We start from the raw sequence: 7,500 nt of genomic DNA, 5'->3' as shown, positions 1-7,500 counted from the left end.
GTGATCCTTGGACCTATCTGGACAATTCAAGCATTTGTCTTTTTTGACAACAATAAAAGCAAGGTGACACTCGGGCTAACACCAACCCGGTGTGGTCAACACACCAGCCTGGTATGTTAACTACGCCATGCTGATGAGGCCCAAAAGGCCGAAACAGCTGTCCATGGCTGCTAATTGACCGGGTCAGTGAAATGATTGTGCTTATGCGTCATGTGTTGGCTAAACCGGGTTGGTGTTAGCGTATGTCACCTTGCTTTTATTGTTCTTTTTTTGACACCTGGAAATTCAAGTGGCTCCAACAGGGTCTCTCTGCAATGCCGGTGCAGTGTTCTAGCAACTGAGCTATGAAGCCACGCAGTTCAGAGCAGGTTAATTTTTTGAGCTAATGTGTTCCAATGAAAGGACTCAATGAATGAAAGAAATGCGTCCACGTAACATTTTTACCGCAAAAATTAGTTCAAACCCGCCGACACACTGCAATGACTCCTTTACTCCGATTGGCGCACGTACTTAACATCTCGCGAGTGGCAATATTTAATGAGTGATATCGCAAAAGTCCATAGCCCAGAGGTCTCGATCTCCATTCAGATATTCAACCCCGCTCGACACTGAAGACTTAATTTTGGTTAAGAGAAGGAAAATCGTGGCACCGGACATTATTGCAAGTATAACTACTTAGGTAACCTCTTTTAATTAGGGATTAGACTCTTGTTTAGAGGCTAATGTAATTGAACTGAAACTATTAAAGTAAAGGATTACTCGACTTACACGTCCTTTGAGGGATTGCGTTTCATCGAGGAAATATGCTGGACAGTCTTACCTCGCATCAAAATGGATTTGAGATTGTGTGTCAAATATTCCAAGCTTTTGGGCATTTTTCTCCTGAAGTTAGCCGCCGATGTCGAGTCAAACATAATCAATGCAACATTTAAGGGAATTCCTCCAGGCTTCAGTTCTCTTGTCAGAGCTTCTTTTTTTGGAATGATGGTCGAGTGTACATCGTTTCTTGTCTTACCCCAAGTCGTCGCCACTTCGACTTGAATAAATTCATGATCAACTTTTACCTGACCCAGGAATTTATCTAGAATCAAAGGTCACTGTATTTGATACATATATTATATACATGCCTGCGAGTTTAAGGAGCATACTGTTATGATCTTGGTATTGTACGGAGAAAAAAAATTGCAATACAATTAGTAATAAGTTGGCATCTTTTGGCTTTGGGGTGGAACAGGATGTCTAACGGCCGGGCAAGGGAATACAACCGGTTTAATGAAACAAAGTTCATTTTTTCAAAAACTTATCATTGTTGTTTTCGTTCTAGATGTCAGATTCTATTTGATATCCAATGGGCCTTATTTGCGCGGTGGCCATATTGGCCATAGGCAATAGAACCATTCCAGAATTGCGCTGGCAACTGGGGCGACTTTCAAATTTGAACCAATCGATAAATTGTCACCATCACATGAAAAATGATATTGAAATTGACCATCCGTTTAAGTTTGATGCTATTAGGTCGGACAGAGACCAAGTTACGGACCTTAAAACATTGTTCAAATTCCATACAAACATCTCTAATTCTGAGGCAGGCTACCCACAACCATGATAGACCCTTTAAAAACTTTAATCAGATTTGGGACAACTGGAAAATCCTGTCATGGACCTACTATTTGGAAACAGATGGTTTTAGGAAATCATTTTGTTTACCTATTTCTATGAATATTACAGAAATCGTCGAAAATTTAAGATTTTATATGGTTTTGAGGGACGCAGTTTCAAGATTCAATGTTTTAAGGTCCGTAACTTGGTCTATGGAATGGCCTAGAGATTTCGTACCCCGAAATGAATCGAAAAATTTGCTGATTGAATTCAACGGTTGACAGCCGTCGTAACCTTTTCGTACCCCGTGATCGTGAACTACCACCAGTATGTTCTATTTGCTTGATCAGCAATGCTTAAAGCTTACAAATGCATAATGCATAATAAATACATTTTTAAGACTTAAAAACAACAATAATTAACAATTATTCGCCGAAGGCGAATAATTGTTTTAGTATAAATACACAGGTGATTATTTCAAAAAAGAGAAGAAAAAAACATTTCAACGCGAAATCATCTTCACTTACAGTGGCAAAACGACTACTGGCAGCCATTTTGTCCGTCGAGGTGATTATCGGCTGATAATCCGAGATAGCGAGCCAATGAGAGCGCGCGATTTTGTATAATCACCTGTGTGTTATACTAATAATGTATACAGTGCATTTTCTATATTCACATTCAAACGCGCTTTACATGAACGTTACAAGGGTGAAAACATAGAGAAAATAAAAAGTTTTGATTTAAAGGTCAGCTTTCCAAATCGTTCACGGTGGTAATTTGACTTTTGTCAACACGCATGAGGAGCTTAACTTGGGTCAGGAATGTGGGTCCCCGCTGTTTAGGTAAAACAAAAATTACCTAAATCTCAGTGGGAGTTGTAACAAGACTCACACTATAAGGCAGAGCGAGAGACAAAGGAGAGAGAGGTGTTAATCTCGACACATTTGTTGGGCCGACTTCGTCATAAAGTTTTTAATGACGATAAATATCTCAAATTACTTTAAAATAATTTTGAGTGACGAGTCAAAATACGGTGCAGAGGCACAATGAATCAATTTGAAATAATTTCTAAAGCACGGTTTACAACGGCCAGCATCATGCAATTAAAAAATGGAATTTTTTTTCTTTATTCTCTTTATTTCAAATTAATTTAAACACAGGCAAATTATATCTTAACTTTCAGGCTACCGAGATGCAACTTGTCACGGTTTTGCCCGGCATACACTTTTCTCAACAGCAACGGTGAATTGGTTCTCTTCTGATTTTAAAGCAATCCATTTTTAAGTTTTATACTTACGGAACTCGATAACTGAGGAATAAACCTCAACAGCTATTTCTCCTTCGAACATCTGCTTCCCTAATTCTCCGGTTAAACATGAAACGTTAGTGATGTATTGGTGTATTTGTTAATTTAAACACAGGCAAATTATATCCTAACTTTCAAGCTACCGAGATGCAACTCGTTTTGCCTGGCATACACTTTTCTCAACAGCAACGGTAAATTGGTTCTTTTCTGATTTTAAAGCAAACCATTTCTAAGTTTTATACTTATGGAACTCGATAGCTGAGGCATAAAACTCAACATCTATTACTCCTTCGAACATCTGCTTCCCTAATTCTCCGGTTTAACACGAAACGTTAGGGATGTATTGGTGTAATTGTTAATTTAAACACAGGCAAATTATATCTTAACTTTCAGGCTACCGAGATGCAACTTATTTTGCCTGGCATACACTTTTCTCAACAGCAACGGTGAATTGGTTCTTTTCTGATTTTAAAGCAAACCATTTCTAAGTTTTATAATTATGGAACTCTATAACTGAGGAATAAAAGTCAACATCTATTACACCTTCGAAGATCTGCCTCCCTAATTCTCCGGTTAAACATGAAACGTTTGTGATGTATTGGTGTATTTGTTAATTTAAACACAGGCAAATTATTTCTCAGTTAACTTTCAGACTACCGAGATGCAACTTGTTTTGCCTGACATACACTTTTCTCAACAGCAACGGTGAATTAGTTCTTTTCTGATTTTAAAGCAAACCATTTTTAAGTCAGAGTTAACTGAATAGAGTGTAATGTGAAGTGCTAGATTTCTATCCCATATGAACCATGTGAGCGTTAGCCCTACTGTTGGCCCATTTCCATCAGTAGGGCTAACGCTCACATGGTTCATATGGGATAAAAATCTAGCACTTCACATTACACTCTATTCAGTTAACTCTGTTTAAAATATAAGTGCTACACGGTTAACGTTTGTATAAACGTAACCTTTCCTTGTACTTGTACATGTTCATTGCCGTGACTTCAACATCTTCAGTTCCCAGGGCCTGCTCCCGTCTGACCTTGTAGCTCAGTCGGTAGAGCGGCGGAGATCTAACCCGAAGGTCGTGGGTTCAATTCCCACCCTGGTCAGAGTTTTTCTGTCCTTGTGTGGGCCCATTTCCATCAGTAGGGCTAACTCTCACATGGTTCATATGGGATAGAAATCTAGCACTTCACATTACACTCTATTCAGTTAACTCTGTTTAAAATATAAGTGCTACACGGCCAACGTTTGTATAAATGTAACCTTTCCTTGCATTTTTAAGTCAGTTTATACTTATGGAACTCGATAACTGAGGAATAAAACTCAACATCTATTACATCTTCGAACATCTGCCTCCCTAATTCTCCGGTTAAACATGAAACATTAGTGATGTATTGGTGTAAATACTTATTTAAACACAGGCAAATTATACCTTAACTTTCAGGCTACAGAGACGCAACTTGTTTTGCCTGGCATACACTTTTCTCAAACAGCAACGCTGAATTAGTTCTTTTCTGATGTTAAAGCAAACCATTTTTAAGTTTTATACTTATGGAACTCGATAACTGAGGAATAAAACTCAACAACTATTATTCCTTCGAACATCTGCCTCCCTAAAAATAATAATTCTCCGGTTAAACATGAAACGTTAGTAATGTATTGGTGTATTTGTTAATTTAAACACAGGCAAATTATTTCTCAGTTAACTTTCAGGCTACCAAGATGCAACTTGTTTTGCCTGGCATACACTTTTCTCAACAGCAACGGTAAATTGGTTCTTTTCTGATTTTAAAGCAAACCATTTCTAAGTTTTATAATTATGGAACTCGATAACTGAGGCATAAAAATCAACAGCTATTACTCCTTCGAACATCTGCTTCCCTAATTCTCCGGTTTAACATGAAACGTTAGGGATGTATTGGTGTATTTGTTAATTTAAACACAAGCAAATTATATCTTAATTTAAACCCAGGCAAATTATTTCTCAGTTAACTTTCAGGTTGCCGAGATGCAACTTCTTTTGCCTGGCATACACTTTTCTCAACAGCAACCGTGAATTAGTTCTTTTCTGATTTTAAAGCAAACCATTTTAAAGTTTTATACTTATGGAACTCGATAACTGAGGAACTGCGAAATTTAGAATGCCCAATTGTAGCTTTGTAAAATTTCATTCCGGGCTAATCGATTTCCCAGCATGTCAAAGGCAGGCTCATAGAATATTAATCACATACTTATCGTTTTCCTGCTATCATGATATCCTGATATCATGAAATTGAACCTACAGCAATAGACTATTTTACCTCAACGTTTGAGTGTGAGCCTGTATACCGGGAAGGCTTCCTGCAGATTAGACCGCAGAATTTCGGAACGTGATCACCATTTTCCCGCAAAAAATTACCGACTTGAAGGCGTCAAATCTCGCTTCAAAAGAGCTGAAAAAACTTTCCTTCGACACATTGGCTAAAATCTCGACCAACCAGTTTATTTGAAAGCCAGGCTGTACCATTTTTCTCCGGGTGAGAGAGTTAATCCATGAATCCTTTAGAACGAAAAAAGGTTCCGTGTCCCAGCACTAACCGCCACTGTCGATGCGCGCAAACGAACTGAAATAGATTTGTGTTCCCCACAAAATTCATCTCGCCGCTAAATATGGTCATTCACTAAAAAATAATTACTTTTTTCGCTTAACGTAAGTTCACAGTACAATCTGATCAATCCTGAATAATGCTTTAACACTTTTCTGAATACAAAACACCTTTTGTGTTGTGTTTTTAGCCTTTGTTGACGGATATCTACACCGTTAGAAGACGTCCAGCCGAGAATTCCTGAGTCGGCTTAAGCTGCTTATGTGATAAAACCAAATTTTTCTGTTGTGCGAGGAGTAGGCGATTTTTAACGTAGGCTAGGTGACCGATATTCTCTAACGGATGTATGCTTATGTTGTTTGCAAAACCATAAGCCCGTTTTAAACGTCGCATTTCACATGTGCCGAATCTAATGTAAATGAGCGAAAACAATATATTTTTCATTTTTCATTAGATTCGGCACATGTGAAATGCGACGTTTGGTAATTTCAAGAGGATGAAAACTAGCGTCTAGCGTCCTTCCTTCAAGGCCATTCGTTACCTTTGTCTCTTGCTGCTTCTTTCCATTGCCAGCGGAGAACAAACTGTGAGATATAATAACATACCTATAAAGTTGGTGTTATATACGACCTAGGTAAATGTGACTAACCTTCCTCTTTGGCGCTTTTGTTGATCAAGTTTGGCACAGGGATTGGATCAGAGAATTTGATTTCAAAATCGTCGTCAACAGGTCTTCAGATTTTCTTGTACTGAGCTGAAACGATGCCTTCGGCTTCCACACGAAGCACGTTGTTTTCGAGGCTTGAAAATCTCCTCCCTTTACATTGAAGCCGGCCAAGATCTTTTACAAACTCGAGAATACTAAAGTGAAATGGATCCAAGTTTGGCAGTCTGCAAGCACTAGTACTGTTGCCGAAAGATTTAGTATATTTGACCTGCAGTGGTGGCGGTAGCAAGGAAGGTTGTTGCCGCAAGTACAGTGGTGGCGGTAGCAAGGAAGGTTGTTGCCGCAAGTACGCTACTAAGGCAAGCCCACCCGCACATAGAAGGGCCCATAGAACACGAATATGCAATCGCACTTGACGTGGACAGCGAAGTTTACACACCATTCGGATAGATCTTTGCGCAGTAATGATATTCGTGTATATATATGATACAAAAATTTGGTTTTATCAACGGAGTTGATAATGTAAAATGGCCACCCTACAGAGATTCTGAAAGCTGACGTTTCGAGCGTTAGCCCTTCGTCAGAGCGAATCGAGGAATTATGGGTTACGTGTAGTTTATATAGTAGAGTAGGAGCTACGCTATTGGTGGTAACATGGCAACGTGAAAAATAGGAATATATTAGTTAAATGAAAAGCGTTCGTTAATACCGTGAGGATTAAGGGTGCCGATTTGGAAGATGTTTTTTGGAAGATGTTTTTTGGAGTGGTTAGGGAGATTAAAATGAAGAGCCAGTCGCTCGTCATTTTAAACCACCGGTAATACCAACCCATGCGATAAGCCAGAGAATCGTCACAGACTATTTTATTTGCTACCGTGTGTTCACTGTGAGGTTTCCTGCTAGCAGAGGACCTTTCTTTTTGCGTTCGCTGGGCTGACGAGTACGCGAAAACAGACCTCTGCCATGAGTCGAAACTCACTGTGTTAAGCACGGGCGGCGGTTACTTAGCGACCGAATCCTCACGTGATGTTTCGTGTTGAGTGGGCTCACTTAACAACAACGGAATTACTGTAAAGGAATGCGCGGGACACAGCGAACTCAAGTCACGGTCAGCAAACATATCATAGGGCATGCGGTTTGAATAGTTTCGCCCAAGGTTGTGGACAGCGGAAGGGGTTGGATCAAATTATGTGACCCATTTTCCGCCATTTTGGTTTCTGGGCACACGGAGGAAGAACTGTTAACACGCATGTCCCATGATATGTTTGCTGATAGTAACTTGAACCCGCATTCTCGTTCCCAGAGCGAATTAAGTATGAGATGAGCCACGGATCGAGAGC

The 7,500-nt window shown here is 39.4% G+C and overlaps 1 pseudogene; it reads right to left on the bottom strand.

Moving 5' to 3' along the window:
* Window positions 1–7,491, bottom strand: part of LOC138021309 (uncharacterized) — an 8,798-nt pseudogene extending 1,307 nt beyond the window's left edge.
* Window positions 7,492–7,500: the final 9 nt, after the last annotated feature.

This window comes from Montipora capricornis, chromosome 10 (assembly GCF_036669925.1).
Source record: "Montipora capricornis isolate CH-2021 chromosome 10, ASM3666992v2, whole genome shotgun sequence".
NCBI lineage: Eukaryota > Metazoa > Cnidaria > Anthozoa > Scleractinia > Acroporidae > Montipora > Montipora capricornis.
The sequence above is the reverse complement of the archived record's forward strand: the minus strand, read 5'-3'. Positions and strand labels throughout refer to the sequence as shown.